The 16,581-nt window shown below is 46.7% G+C and overlaps 1 protein-coding gene across 1 annotated transcript in view; it reads left to right on the plus strand.

Moving 5' to 3' along the window:
* CACNA2D2 (calcium voltage-gated channel auxiliary subunit alpha2delta 2) overlaps positions 1-16,581 on the plus strand; it is a 1,696,410-nt gene that overhangs the window by 1,542,346 nt on the left and 137,483 nt on the right. The window lies entirely within an intron of this gene.

Raw genomic sequence — 16,581 nt, forward strand, 5'->3', positions numbered from 1 at the left:
GTCCAGGATAAGACTATAGTATCATGTTGCAAGTTCTTTGCTCCCGGATTGCGCCCGGCAGCCCCTCCACAAACCAATGTCTTATGAGATCATAACAGTGGGAATGTCGGAGGCGCACTGGTCTCTACTGCAGTCTCCAAGTGTTGTATTTGCACTACTTGGTCAGCTAAGTCAGTTTGTACAACACCTGGGTAGCTTCACCAGACCCCTAAGCCCGTAACTTTACTTCTGTGCACAGTATTCATAAGACACCCAGACTCATGATCAGTTTGTGTCTCTTCCCCAATTGCCCCTGACATCAAGGACACAGGAGGAATGGCATCAATTACTAGTGTGCCAGAGCACAGCTTTGTTGGGCTTGGCTACTTGGGCTGCTTGTAGAGCCCTTCTGGGGTCACATCTCTGGCACCAGAAAAACAGAGATCACAGAGGAGTAATTCTAAACAAAAAGTTCCGCAACACTGATAAACTGCGGTGTCCAACCCCACTGAGGTCAGGGATAAAGTACAAAAAGGTCAACCACAAGAGGCGAGGTAAGATGCTTGGGCCATTCTCACAGACTTGAGATTATTTGAATCAGACCCAAGGGTCAAGACTTCTTGCACAATACATGCTATATTGTACTTCTCAGGCTACAAAAAGAAGAGTTCTAATTCCAAGGTGAATGTGGAAGGCATTCAAAGACAATGAGATTGTAGTTTGTAAATAATTGATAAGAGTTGTTCTTCAGTTGCAACATGACCAACATGTCTTTGAACTAAAACAGGTACACATAAACATTGCAATTCCCTGCATTAATTTTTCACCAACCGGAGATTTCCTCTTTCAGAGCCCCAGCATTGCTAGAAAGGTATCTGCTCTAACTTGTCCATCTGGAGAAAGATCTTGAAACCTGAAGGTTGACATGAGATTTGGTTTGTCCTACTGCTAGATAAGGAAAACAAACACACTTGCCAGCATATCTTCTAACTTAAGCTATTGCATTGAGGCCTGTGAATTCCGGGCTGGTGAGCTGTGAAGTACCTCTCCGTTAGTCTGGCCCTTAAAGAATGAATGGGTGCCTAAAATCCAGACAACTATTAAACTCAATTTCATGCAGCACTAAACTGGGACAAACAGCCTAGCAGTCTACTTAAAAATGTGATTCATGATGGCTCAATATGCTACTTCAAATGTAGTAGAGTGAGCTAAGGCCTTCATCGCCCTCATTTCATACAGCTAATGGAACATTACAGAAAATAGTGGGTAAAGGTAAACTGAAAAAAGAGACATTAGTTGTTTTGAAAATAGGAAATCTCATTAAATAAGATGGTAGGATTGTATATAATGATCTCCTTGCTCTGGTGGAATTGACTATAATAACACTTAAGTGTTACCTACTTTAATTGCTTTTCATCTCTTTGCACAGGTTAGGGGAGCACACCCCCAGTGTGCTCCCCTAACCTGTCCGACCTGCTCTCTCCCCCTCACATCCTTTCCCTCCCTAACCAACATAGCCTCTTCTGATTTCCCTCCATCACGCCCAAAACTTTCCTCTATAGAACTGCCTGAAACCCGGACGCTGATCAGCTTAAACTGTAGATCATTAGTTAAGCATAAGAGAGAGATCTTTGATCTACTCGTCTCGGTGGAACCTGCAGCCTTATTCCTCACTGAGACATGGCTAAAAGACTACTCTGGCCCGGATATTGCTGCTGCTCTCCCTGACAACTACACCTATGTTGGTAAAAACAGAGTAATGAAAGATGGTGGAGGGATAGCCATAGTTTATAATAGACTGTACTCCTGCAAATGGGAAGACCTTGAACTACCTAACAGCGAAGCCGGTCTTTTTAAGCTGTCGCTATCTCCCAACTTCACTCTTTCGGGGATGCTCATTTACCGTCCCCCCGGCCCAGCGACTTCCTGGTCCGCCACCTTGCCTGAGTATGTAGCATCTTTAATCCAGAACTCGACTAACTTTACAATTATCGGAGATCTGAATATGCATTTGAATGATTCTTCCTGTTCCACCGGCATCAATCTTTACAGGACCTGGCTGCTCTAAATATTATTTTACAGAATTCTGGTCCTACTCATAGAGCAGGGAACCTGCTAGACCCCATCCTATCTAATTTAGAAACCATTACATGTGAAGCCCCTCTACCTATTGTATGGTCTGACCACTATATGGTGACTTTCTCGGTTACCATTGGCTGTCTTCCAAACACCCTCGCTAATCCTACAGAATCTAGATTATCTAGAAACTGGAATAAATTGGACCTTAAGAAACTCAACTCTTGTCTTGAGAGTTCTAGGCCTTTCACGGAAGTCACCAGTATTGAAACAGCTGATGCTGTTAACGCCTGGCTTACACATGCGGCCGATGTATGCTTACCGCAGCGCATGCAAAAGTACAACCTCCACCATCCGCCTGCACCCTGGTTCACAGCCACTTTTAAAAAAGAAAAAACCATCTGCAAAAACCTCGAGCGCAAATGGCGCATAAAATATGACCTGTGTTCCAAACAAAATTACAAAGCTGCCTTAACTAAATATCATTCTTTATGCAAAACTGCAAAAGCTGAACATGTCAACCTAACCATTCTTGAGGCACAAAATCGTCCTAAAGCCCTTTTTAAGGCAGTACAAAAGCTCTCGGGCGCATTGTGTCAGCCTAAACCACCTTGTCTAAATACTGCACAGTGCCATTCTTTGGCTGAATTCTTTATCGCTAAAATTGATGCCATTTATTCTGATTTTGAAAAAATTACCCCTTCCCCTTCTCTATCTCACCCACCAGCCACAATCAGACCTGTTGATCAAGTGGCTTTAGAGGACAGATTCCCTACCCCTACACAGCAGACCCCCCCCTACAGTATCTAACCTTACGATCTCCTGTGATTCAGAAGTTCCATCGGACACCAGTCCTCCTGCGTCACAGTTGATCGACACATGGGATTCTCTCAATATCAATACACTCTCTGACATTATCAGCAAAATCAAATCTGGCTCCCCTTTGGATCCTTTTCCCACCCAAATATTAAAAATGTTGGACAATTCATCCCTGGAATTCATTATGGATCTTCTTAACTCCTCCCTTAGAGAAGCTACAGTACCCTCTGCATGTAAACATGCGATGATAATGCCTCTGTTAAAAAAGGCTAATGCCGACCCTAGCATTCCATCGAACTTCCGCCCCATTTCACTCCTCCCGGTTTTCTCAAAAATCATGGAAAAGCACATCAACTCTCAACTCTCTTTCCATGTTGAATCTAGGGGAATTTTACATCCTTCCAAATCCGGCTTTAGGTCAGGTTTCTCGACGGAATCTACCCTATTGGGGGTCTCTGAAAACATCCGATGCCGAGTGGATAGGGGGGAAACCGTGGCACTCATCTTGCTTGATTTGAGTGCCGCATTTGACACGGTTTCCCACCCCATTCTCATCAATGCCCTTAGATCATCTGGCATCACCGGCTCAGCCCTCAATTGGTTTATCAGTTTTTTATCAAACCGTACGTTCCAAGTCTTCTCTTCCTCATCAGCTTCCCAAATTTATAAAATCGACGTACGGAGTTCCGCAAGGTTCCATCTTGAGCCCCTTGCTCTTCAATTTGTATCTCAGACCTTTGGCTATCATTGCGGAGCAAGCTGGGCTCACTATTTACTCGTACGCCGATGATACTCAAATCATCTACTCCCTCTATACAGGTTCTCACTCTTCTTCCTCTTCCCTCTGCGCAGGACTCAGCAACATCGCAGCTTGGATGTATGACAAGAAACTGAAACTGAACGGGGGGAAAACAGAGCTTCTTCTGTTTGGCCATAATACCACCTTATGGGGACCCCAACACTGGCCCTCTCAAATGGGCACTCCACCCATTCCATCTAAAACAGCACGCAACCTCGGCGTCATTTTTGACGACCAGTTATCCATGAAGAACCACGTGGTTAAAACCTCCTCCACTTGTATTACTATCATTAAGTGGTTACGTAAGATCATCTGGATGCTCCCCCAGGATACTCAAAAAACCGTGGTCCAGGCCTTAATCACCTCTAGATTGGACTACAGGAACATTCTTCTCCTGGGAGCTTGCAAAGAAGTGACGCGTAAGCTTCAGACAGTCCAGAATATGGCTGCGCGACTGCTCTGTAAACTCCCTAATACCTCCCCTACATCCAATTCTCTTCGCACTCTGCACTGGCTTCGCATTGAAAGCCGTACAAAATTTAAGGCCCTATGCTTTATGCACAGAATAAATGCTGGCCTGGCCCCACCCTATCTTAAATCCTTGGTACAGCATTACTGACCCCCCCGCCTTCGGCGATCATCTAACCAGCACCTGTTCTTGGTTCCTAGAATCAAAAGATCCAGAATGGGTGGCCGCTCCTTCGCCTGGCTGGCCCCCTCTTTATGGAATTCCCTTCCTCTCCTGTTACGAACTGAGCCCTGCTATCTTAAATTTCGCAGACAGGTAAAAACTTGGTTATTTAACTTATAACAGCCATCCTTCTGACCTCCCCCCTCTCTTTTTGGTTTTAGCGCCGGGAAACCTACGGGTAGCTGAGCGCTTTATAAATTTAAATATAAATAAATAAAATATAAATAAATGATAATCAACATTGGAGATGTGTGCCTTGACATTATTGAAGATGCCCGTTCTTTTTCATAACTTTGACTGTTCTCCAAAGACCTAATATTCATATGAATCATTTGACTAATAGATGATGCTGCTGGACACGAGATCTTGAGAGAATTTAGTGCACAAATATTCCTAGACTTTTTAAAGAAACATGTTAAATTCCTAAGCATGCAATCCGTTTGTATCATATTATCATCAACCCCTCCCGAGCTCATGCTCGTCATGAGGCACGGTTGTGCTGTGCTCGTCATGACCCGCGCAGCGCTCACATGCTGGGATAATTCCCCTGCTGTGCTGAGCGTTCCACGCAAACGGGTGTGGCTCGTCATGAGCAAAGCACCACCGTGCAGCGTGACGAGCTGAGCTCGTCACAAGCACGGTGGTGCTGCGCGCGCCCCCTCTCCCCCAGTGTCGTGGTGGAATTAGCCCCCCGGCGAAGGGGTTAAAACTACTTTATCATGGGAACATGGGAGCAGTCAAATTGTTCTCTTGAATTTGACTGCTTTTTAATTGTGTTTAAACTGTGAATTACTCACCTTGCACGGTAGTCCTGGTCCCCGCACAGCCGAGTCAACGCTGTTGCGCAAGGTATTCCAAGCACCCTTAAACCTTTTCGCCACTTTGGCGAGCGCCGAGGAAAGCCCCCTCACTGAGGCCACGCCCCCTTCCAGCGCGCTATATAGACGCTGAATACAAGCGTCTATGTAATGCTCGTTGAGTCCCCCTGAGGCGGAAGCCGGGTGTGGACATATTGATTTTAAAAATTGTTCTCTTGAATTTGACTGCTTTTTAATTGTGTTTAAACTGTGAATTACTCACCTTGCACGGTAGTCCTGGTCCCCGCACAGCCGAGTCAACGCTGTTGCGCAAGGTATTCCAAGCACCCTTTAACCTTTTCGCCACTTTGGCGAGCGCCGAGGCCACGCCCCCTCACTGAGGCCACGCCCCCTTCCAGCGCGCTATATAGACGCTGAATACAAGCGTCTATGTAATGCTCGTTGAGTCCCCCTGAGGCGGAAGCCGGGTGTGGACATATTGATTTTAAAAATTGTTCTCTTGAATTTGACTGCTTTTTAATTGTGTTTAAACTGTGAATTACTCACCTTGCACGGTAGTCCTGGTCCCCGCACAGCCGAGTCAACGCTGTTGCGCACGGTATTCCAAGCACCCTTAAACCTTTTCGCCACTTTGGCGAGCGCCGAGGCCACGCCCCCTCACTGAGGCCACGCCCCCTTCCTCCTCACGATTCCCATAAAGCATGTGCCTTCACCGAACGCGCAGCGGACGAGCGCAGCGGGCGCGACGTTTGCGCGCCAAAGGCGCGCCTAAGGCAAGCCCGTCTGCGCCCGTCCGCGACCGGCCGTGCCCAGTGCCCAGGCCACCCCGCTATCTGGGCCCTTTACAATACTCGCCGGCACAACTTTCCGCTCTCCAGGGCCCTTGGCCCATTGAGGCCTCTCTGACCACCCACATTAACAATCTGGGACTAACAATCCCAGCAGTGCTTCCTACTCTTTGCGACCCTACTCACCCACCTCCGCCCCCCCCTCCTTCCCCCTCCTGCTCCAATTCCCAGGCCAGCCCAGGTCAGACCCCTCTTTTCATTTATTACCTCAACACGCGTTCGGTAGTCAAACACTGTCATGAACTTTCCGTCCTGCTGGATCTTCATAAACCGGACCTCCTGTTCCTTACGGAGACTTGGTTTCACGACAGCTCTCTTCCCATCCTATTGGCCTCCCTCCCTGCTACCTATTACGTCCTCCGAGCGGATCGGCCAACCGGCAAATCAGGTGGGGGTGTCGCCCTGATCGCCCGGAAGGATTTGCCGTTTCAACTTCTTAGTTTTCCCTCGATTGGCACATCAGATTTTCTAGTGGCTCGTTCACTCTCCCTCAAGGTGCCCCTCACATGCTTACTTATGTACCGTCCCCCCAAACCCCCTTCAACTTTTCTTGATGGTTTCCAAGAACTCGCAGCCACCTTAGCAGTCAACAATTCCTCTGTCCTGGTACTGGGCGACTTCAATTTTTGGCCCGCTGATCCAGATGAATGCTCCACCTCAAAGAATTCTCTGAAACCTTACGCTCCCTTAACTTCATTTCGCACATTCATTGTCCCACGCACACCCAAGGTCATACTCTTGACCAGATTTGGTCCCTTAATTGTCCTATTGCCTCCCTATCTGTTTCCCCTTGCCCTTGGTCGGACCACTCACTGATTTCCTTTTCCTCCCTAATTGGCCCGCCCACCAAGCTCTTGCGCCCTAAAAACATCTGGGTAAGATCTTGGGGCCGGATAGATGTAGCCTCTCTAGCCGCTTCTCTTCCCGCCTCCAGCCCAGTCGTAGCTGGCCTGTCTTCTTCAGATCAAGCCAATGCCATCAACTCTTGGCTTTGTTCAGTTGGAGGGTCCATCGCTCCATTTAGGCGGGTCGCCTCCAGGCGGACGAACGATTCCAACCTTTGGTTCAATGATGAACTGAAGGCTTTAAAACTTTCAGTTCGTCAAGCAGAACGGGCCTGGCGGCGCCAATACTGTCCTACCCTTAAAGCTCAGTACATTTCCATCTTGCTACAATATAAAAAACTCATTTTCTCCACTAAAAAGGATCATTTTTCTTCCAAAATCCTAGGCGCAGAAAATAAACCTAGAGAAATTTTCTCTATCATTAATAAGCTAGCCTACTCTGATAGAACTACCCTTGAGCCGGCCCCTTCTCAATCTCTATGCGACTCTCTGAACTCTTACTTTCTGGAGAAAATTGCAATAATCAGAGCCAATATCCCCCCCCCTTCCCCTTCTTTCCTTGTCCCGCCCTGCACTCCCACAGATGCTTGTCTTGACTCCTTTCCTCTACTAACAGAGGAATCTTTTCTCTCCCTCTTGCCTTTGGTAAAATCTGGGTCTCCGCTTGACCCATGTCCTGCCCATGTTCTTTGTCACATTTTCACGTTTTGTCCCCTGCCTCCGCTCACCTTCCTCAACTGTTCCTTGTCCCAGGGCGTGGTCACTCCTGCCCTCAAAACCGCGATAATCCAACCCATTCTCAAGAAATCTGGTGCAGACCTTTCTGTCTCCGCTAACTACCGCCCCATATCCCTGCTCCCCTTCTTAGGGAAAGTCTTGGAGCGACATGTTACTAGAGTACTTACCACCTACGTGGAAGAAAACCGTATCTTAGCTCCTCGCCAGGCCGGCTTTCGCTCGGGTCATTCCACCGAGTCAGTTGTACTCTCAGTACTCGACAATCCTAGAGAGGGATTAGACACGAACATCTCCCAGGCCTTGGTGCTTCTCGATCTCTGCCGCCTTTGACACGGTGGACCACTCCATCCTACTTTCCCGTGTCGGGGCGGCGGGGATCGGCGGCACAGCCTTGGTCTGGTTGTCTTCCTTTCTAAATGGCCGCACTCAAGCGGTCCGCCTGGGAGACTTCTCGGCCGAACCCCGAAAACTGCTATGCGGGGTTCCTCAAGGGTCCTCCCTCTCTCATTTATTATTTAACTTGTATATAGCCCCCCTCATCTTTGCACTTCAGAAAATGGAGGTATCCGTATACAACTATGCGGATGACCTCCAGCTCATTTTTTCCCTCTCTCACTCCCCTGATTCTAAATCTAATTTCCAATCTACTATGCTCTTTATCCGGGACTGGATGAACCACAACCATCTGAAACTAAATCCAGATAAAACCGAGCTGGTCTTGACAGGTGGTTCCTCCAGTCCCTGGTCCCCCCTCTTTTGGCCCCCTTCCCTTGGGTCCCCTCCCTCCCCCTCCCCCTCTGTTAAAACCCTTGGTATCAAACTCAATGACCAACTTACCTTGCACTCCCAGGTGAGCTCGGTGGTTTCCTCCTCTTTTCTGTCTCTCCGCACCATCCGAAGGGTCTCCCGGTTCTTCTCCTTCACGGCCCTTGATTACCCTGGCTCTGGTCGTCTCTCGATTGGATTATGCCAATGCCCTCTACCACGGCATGCCTGCGTATAACGTACGACGACTGCAGCTGGTTCAGAACCAAGCTGCCCGCCTGGTTTACAACCTTTCGAAATCCCATCACGTTACCCCTCTCCTAAAATCCCTACACTAGCTCCCCATCCAGGAACGCTCCCAATTTAAGGTAGGCTGCCTGGCCTTTCAGGCCCAGCTAGGCTTAGCCCCCGCGTTTATCTCGTCTGAGATCAAACTCAATCCCCCCACCAGGGATCTTCGCTCCTCCTCCCAACATCTGCTGACTGTCCCCCGATTTCGCAGAAAAAAATGGGGAGGCTCCAAATTCTCCACCCTTGCCCCTACCCTCTGGAACTCCTTTCCAGCCCACCTCAGATGTATTACCCAATACTCACAGTTTAGAAAAGTTTTAAAAACCTTTTTGTTTTCCAAAGCCTTCCCCCAATAACTTATCATTAGTCCCTCCCTGTTATTCTTTGCCTCCAAGGACTTGACTCGGCGTAGCGCCATGAAACCGTTCCGGTGAACGCGCGCTTTATAAATAATTTTAAATTCAATTCAAATTCAACTGCTGAGATTCTGAAAAGGTTTGGTGCTCCTGGAAAATTGAAAAGACATGCTGGGACCCAGCAGAGAAGACAGTAGTGTGTGCTTTTCAGGCAAGGTTGGAGGTAGTTAAAGTAGATACAGTTGGTCCTGATAGGTGGGTTTTAAGTTAAACACAGCACAGGAAGAGGTCTGGAAAACAGGGTATTTTCAATAGCAAAAACTGATGTTACTGGAAAACAAGAAGCTCTAGAGAACAGCTTAATTCCCAATAAAGTTGGGGTTGGCTATAAAAAGGAGTACATGGCGATAATCACTGCAGAGCAGTAGAAAAGCTCACAGTCAGATTAAGTTGCTCTGAGTATAAACCTGAAAACAGTTTCCTTTGATACAGTCAAAAGAAAGACAAGTGTCAAGGGAAAGAGATTATCAGCCCAAAAACAGGAAGTGGGTTGACCCCGACACTACACCATTAGAATGTCCTGAGAGACTCCCAACTCAACTACACTCTCCAGAGGGTATACCAAAAGAAGACTCAATGACAGCCAGCACGGAGCCTGAAACTTAAAGGAAGAGGCTGTAGAGGTAGCAATGGATACATATATCTCGTATCCTTTCTGAGCCTGCTCACCAGAAAACATCCACAGTATAGGCAATACAAAAAAACTTAGCAGAGGTAAAAGGCAGACAGAGAAGGACCACTCGGAAATTTCTCCTCCTTACAGCAACAAGAGCTCACAACTGTTAGTAAAGGCCAACAGTCTGCAGAACAAAACTGGAGAAGAAGCTGCACACATCAAATCGGCCAAAAAGTGAACCACCTGATGGACACGGACATGAAAACTGGTCAGGTGGAAGTTAGTTTCATGTCCAACGAGGAATGAAAACGAAAAGCTATAAGCAAAGCTAAGAGTAAAACGAATATTTGGAAACTCGTTCCAGAATTGCTGATCTACATTTATAAGTACCCTTAAGGAAGTTGAGACATTAACTAGTTTGGAAGTCTTTTGTGTGATTTGATTAAGCCATGAAAGCAAAGAATGATAAAGACTCAAATTTTGATTTATTGATCAGCGGGGGAGTAGGAGTCAATAACCCAAGTCACAGCACTCTCTCCTCATGCTCAGTTTGGAGGAGCGTGCCTATTTCATCATTATCAATGTGTCTGTGACAATTCACTCCCTCCACTTGAATATTTGTAGTATGCACAGCACATGCCATTCCCAGAATATCCTCAGTTTGTCTAGGTTTCTTCTTAAGTGCAGATGATTTACAGCTCACAAAGGGGCATATTATCAAGGGGGTTTATCTCCGCTTTTTTGGCTTTAAAAGCCAAGAAAGCGGAGATAAAATTATCTCCCTATTACCTAGCTGTCGCTAACACCAGTTAGCGACAGCTAGTAGGAGATAGCGACCATCTTGGGCCCCAGTTTGCATGTCAGTGATATTTATCACTAATGACATGCAAAGTGGGCGTGCCAAGATGTTAGCGACTGGAAACAGTCGCTAACATCGCTATCTCCTATTACCAACTTTTGGAGATATTCGCGCTAAGCGCGAATATCTCCAAAAGCTAACACCTGCCCTGAGCAGTTCTTAGCCATGTTATCCAATGGGAGGTGGATAACATGGCTAAGAGCATTAGCTCGCTAATGCATGAATATCGCGGACTTTTCAGCGATATTCATGCATTGCGGCCGTTTTTTATCGCATTTGCGATAAACCTTGGTAATACCAAGGTTTATCTGCGATAAAAATCATCGCAGCTCTGCTTTAAATTTTGTCTCTAACCAAGCAATAGCGATAATTATCGCTATTGCTTGGTAATATGCCCCAAAGAGTTGTGACTTCAGATCGTCAATGCTGTTGCATTTCTCACTATCACTGTCTTTGACACAGGCACACAACCTTGTGACAAACGATTCCCAAAGTATTGATATAAAGATTAAAACAGCCAACATTCATGGTTTATATTTTTCTGAGGCTAAAAGTATTTAATGAGGTTGTCTTTGAGGCCCTCATAATTGTCAATGTCCTTTGTAAAGAGTTGAAACGCTATGTTTTGCCTGTCGGGACCAACATACTGTAGGAGGAGAACATTCTTGAGTTTATCATGCCAAATGCCCATAACGGCAAAGTAGATGTTGAATCACCGGAAAGCCACATTAGATCCTTTTAAGAAATCAGGTTATTGGCTGACGGGGTTGAAAACCCTTCTCAACCAACAACCTCAATCTCTGTCAGGGTTAACCACAAAAAGTCACTAAATTGAAGTTTGCTTAACCCTCTGGTAGCTTGGCACCAAAGCCGTCAGGCTTAATTTAAAGGCACTATGTAAAATATGTATGCAGCACACTAAAAAGCACACAAACATTAATAAAGGGAAAACAGCACACAAAAAAATCCCACACCAAGTTAGAAAAATAGAGTACATAAAAGAAATCAAATGATACAAGAACAACAACAATCTAATCAGTAGAAACGGAGATAAGCAATTTCAAATTTTTCTCTAATAGACCACCTAAAAACACAAAGCACCGCTCGCAGTCACCTGGTCGTTCTGGGTGAAAGTCACACGTTCAGGCCAACTGTGAGGATGCACAGACCAGATACAGGGACCAGGTCAATCCCGCTCAAAAAGTTACCTTCTCAAAATTCAGTGTGAAGTGTTCAGTCTGCGGTAGAGAAGGTGACGAGGAGCAAGGGAGGGTTCTGGTGATCATCACTGCAATGCAAAGATCCGATGGGACGTCACAGGTGGCCAGTGCTGTAGTTTCACGTTGTCATGTCACTGCTGCCTTGGTGTAGCGCAAAGTGCATATCTTGTGTTGCTGGTCACGGGCAGTCACTGTAGCATGATTAGTCAGGTTCACTGGAGATTCACGTTGGTGGTTATCATCAATGGCAAAGTCTTGTTGCGAATGGGCCTATTTGCAGTTGCGAAGAGCCCAAAGCTTTAGGATTTCTCCATTCGTCACAGAGGAGTGCCCTCTACTGCTAGCCAAGGGTCAAGGACTTGGAGAGGTGCCTATTGAGGATAAGGGATTCATTCTAGCAGAGGCCAGCAGGGCTCAGGCAATTCCAGTTGCAGGTCTAGGCTGGTCCTGTTGCAGCCTGTCAGCTGAACAGTTGCAGCAAGTCTCTGGGTCTTGTTGTGTCCCTGGAGCTCAGAACATGAGGTCAGCCAACTGATCCTTGGAGTCACTCAGGTAACCTGGGATGAAGGTAGCAGGTCCAGTCTTCCTTCTCACAGAGCAGGGCAGGCCACAAGCAGCAGGACAGTTCTCTGAAGAATAAGGCAAGCATCAAGCAGCTGGGAAGTCATCTGGTAGCAGCATCACGGTCCTCAGAAGTGTAAGGCTGGCCTCAAGCAGTAGGACAGCTCATGGATATCTTTTCATGGGTTTGTTTTATACACTTAAAGTGTTTATATTTTGTGAAAAATGTTTAAACTGGGTAATTGTGGGCAGTTTTGATTGTGTTTTCAAATATTTGGTACTTCTTTCAAATAAGCACATATGGGTGGATGGTTAGATGCCTGTTGCAAAATTGTCTTGCAGGCATTTTTATGTGGCATGAAATTGGCAGACCAATTGTGTGAGAAGTTGGCCTGGTATATGATGTCCACTAATTAAAGTGGGCACCTTGCACCAGTCCAATCAACCCTTATGGTGATTTAAGAGGTCAAAGATAACCTTAGAAAGCTGTCCAAGTGGTAGCAATGGAGAGCAGCCTTCAGGCTTAGTCTTGAAGAAATGTTAAGCAGCTTGTTTTACCTGAATGCAACCTTATAGTATTGGTTAAATGAAAGGAGAACCACACAGTAGTTATAAAAAATATGAATTTATTAATATAACACTATCTAGTACGACACAGTATCTCCTACATGTAGAGAATCACAAAGCACACAAAACTTAAGCACAGAAATGATAGTAAATAGCATGAATACACAGTGGGCCCCGGGGGGGCCAACCCGTATACTAAGAAAGTGGTATAAGAACCACAACTCGAGTCAAGATAGTGTTGAGAGGATGTAGTATCACTGGGACCACAAGGAATGACCCAAGGTGAGTACGTAGGGACCCCACCGAGGACGGGTGCAGTGTGGGAACACAACTGTGTGCTCCGTACAATTCTATGGGAGAGTTTGTGGTTGAAGTTTTGGAGTTTAAGGACCCTTGTCAGTGGACTTCAATGAAACCCCATGGAACCAGAAGGTTGGAGAGCCACCCCACCCGTGGATACCGAATTACCCAAGTTACCTATCCCAGGGAAGCCGGGTGCATATGTCTGTAGTAGCGTCAGAAACCAATGGAGGACTTCGAAGAAGAACCGCTGCTGGAAGGGAGAAAAGTGTCTGTTGGAATCCAAAGGTGGATTCTTGTCAAAGAATACCTGAAAGCAGAGGGGACAGAGTCGTGATCACTCAGGAGTGACCAGTGTCTCGGTAGACGAATGCCTACCGATGTCGGGTGCTTCAGGTGCATTGATGGAGCCCTTGACTCTGCAGCTACGGGGACCAGGAGATGTCAAGGATAGGATGTCAAGGGCTATGGGGTCGGTGTCCGGCGGAAGCACAACAAGCCTTGGCAATGGCAACTCATGAAGAAGGCCAAGGCTGTGTACGGTTCGGGCCAGCAAGGTCCAGGAGACTCACCAAACACAGGGGAGTCAGGGCCAGCTTTGGGCTACCAGGGATGCCCAATAAATGCAAAGTTAAACCTCAAATGGACCCACAGGCGTTGCAGGAGGACCTCAAGCGATTTCACCAAACAACAGCCCCATGGAGCACTCGGTGTGAGGAGGCCTAACTTCTTGGTAGGAAATGGTGCCTGAGGTTAGGGCTACTCAGAGCCCAATGCATTTGTTCAGGAAATGTCAACAAGCATATGCACTTGCAAATGTACACGGTGCACAGGTGTTTGGGTATTGCAGCCCCCATGAGGGATTCTGACCTCGAACTTGGTGAGAGGGCAGCTTGGGCCTCGAGGGACGTATAAACCCCCCTACTGTGTTGCTGAAGCCTTCAGAGTCCATAAGAGCTTAGGATCAGCAAACTGGACACCTTTGTTGCTGTGCCTGTGAATGCAGGGGAGTGACTCCTTCACTCCAAGGGAGATATTTTCGGTTGTCCTTCATGCTTCACAGGTCCTGCACGGATACTGTATGGTGCACAGACACACATGATGCTTCAGACTGAGAGGAAGACGAAGTCGGGCCCAAACGAAGTCCAGCGAAGTCCAGAGTGTCCAGACGGTTGAAGTTCAGTGGTTTGTGGTTCAGAATCTTGTCCACATAGAATCTAAGGTCCTACAGTCAGGTAAGCCCTTAAATACCCACGGAAGAGGGTTGGTAAGATTCAGGGGACCCACCCAGGGGAGGGTCTGGACAGTGGGGAGGTTACTTGCATGTCCTTTGTCCAGTTTCATGCCAGAGCGGGAGCCAATGGCTCCCAGGACTGGTTTGAACTGGACTATGCACAGGGACACCAAATGTGCCCCTCAGGCAGACTTTCAGTCACTTGCAAGCACACCCAACCAGCCCTAATACACTAAATCCTGTCTGGAGGTGGTCACACAACCCTGTGACAGGATGCCTATTCTTCTGCCTTCCCCTGCTCGCGCTTGGCTCAGCAGCAGGAGGGCGGAAATGTGTCTCTGGTCTGCTGCAACCATTTTGTGCTGTCCGGAACTCGAAGGCTGGTACCGGGAACACCAGGAACCCCACTAAGCTTGCTTCTGAGGGGTGGAATCATACCTCCCTCACCGGTTACAAGTGTGGGGATATGATTCCAACATGTTTGACACCAAACGCAATAGGGATTGTTTCAGCCTTTTTAGAGTTGGTCATCACGTGGTCGCATACTGCCTCTCTTTATGTCGTAAATGGCTGCCTCACTGAAAACCTCGGAGAATGGACTTAGTAGGCTGCAGGGGTGTTCTGGTCATGCAGTGGCACCCTCTCACTTAGAACCAAGCACCCTGCTCTCAGGATTTAAAGGCTTGCTAGAGGGGTGACTTATAGGTTTTAAGTGTTGTGACCCTTAGATATAGTAAACCTACATATTAAGTGAGTGGTGCATGCACCAATTTACACTGGCTCCAATGGCAGACCTGTAATTCTAGTTTGCATGGCCTCTCATGGGTGGCATAATACATGCTTCAGCCCATTGGAGGCCTCTGGGGTACCTATGCCCTAGGTACATGGGTACCATATACTAGGGACTGACAAGAGTACCCCAGTATCTAATCTGGACTGCACCTTAATACATAGCAGAACAGTTGAAGGAGAAAGCAGATAAACTGGGGTAGCAGGATTCCAGTCAGACTAGTCAAAAAAAGTATCACATTTAGCAAAAAGTGGGGGTAACCATAATAAGCAGGTCCTACTTTCCTACAAATTGTTTAACAGTCTGTGCAATTTGTGGCCAGGCTGCTTCAAACAGGTCTGTGGGTAGATGGTTGAACCAGCAGCTTTCGATGGTGTTGATTGGATCTTTAAGTGGTTTTTCCTGAAAAATGTTTAATCTCTTCTCACTGTGTGTGTCGATGTATGGTTTTAGTCATATAAGATAACCGCAACCCCAGCAAAGAAATTATCTGTTGGTATGACTTCCATTTTCAGACTGTTTCTAGAATTCCCTTTGAGGGACCTTTGTTGCTTTTATAAAGTTATTTCCCCTCAGACAGTTTCCTCTTATGAATTGCCGGAACTGCAAGTATATAGATTTCATCGGCACCTTTTCACATCAATATTTTCATTAACTGATCAAAATACTGGATGTGTAAGAAACATGCCACTAGATTGTCCACTAAAGATGTGCACGGATCGCGGTGTGTTGTAGGAGGTGTGGCTGGCTGCTAGATCTGCAAGCCTAAAGTAATGGGGAGGAACATTTATTCTACAAATGCCGCATGTAATGAACATATTCACTACTATGTGGCTTCATTTTTACATTGTATGCCACAGGGTTCTGAACCAGCCATTGACTCTGCTGTTACCTATGAATTATGGCCATGACTGCTAGACATCAAGGAACACTGGAATGTCAGAGCCCCTTAATCAAAATTATTATTTATAGACAAGGGACTTGAATTTTATAGGGTGAACTACTCAGTAGATGTTGCGGAAAGGTCAGGCAGAGAAGATCCCAATGGTTCCACTGCGGAATACTTCCCAGTCATCGCGTCTTGTTGCACATTCTATAGAGCACACGAAGATCTAACCCTCCAAAGGCAAGGACCACAAGATTGACACTCACAGGCTTGCACCCATTTAATTCAATGCTGTACAGCTAGAGCAAGCTATTAAGCACAGTGCAAGATGATCACAAATGGAGGAAAATGTACCAAGTAGCTTTTAGCTCTTCATCTGTGTTATAGTACTTAAAAGAGTGGCAGCATCACCCCAGCTCCTTAAAACAGAGGGCAACAAAAATGCAGCTCTAGAGAGCCTACC

This window comes from Lissotriton helveticus, chromosome 9 (genome assembly GCF_964261635.1).
Source record: "Lissotriton helveticus chromosome 9, aLisHel1.1, whole genome shotgun sequence".
Classification (NCBI taxonomy): domain Eukaryota; kingdom Metazoa; phylum Chordata; class Amphibia; order Caudata; family Salamandridae; genus Lissotriton; species Lissotriton helveticus.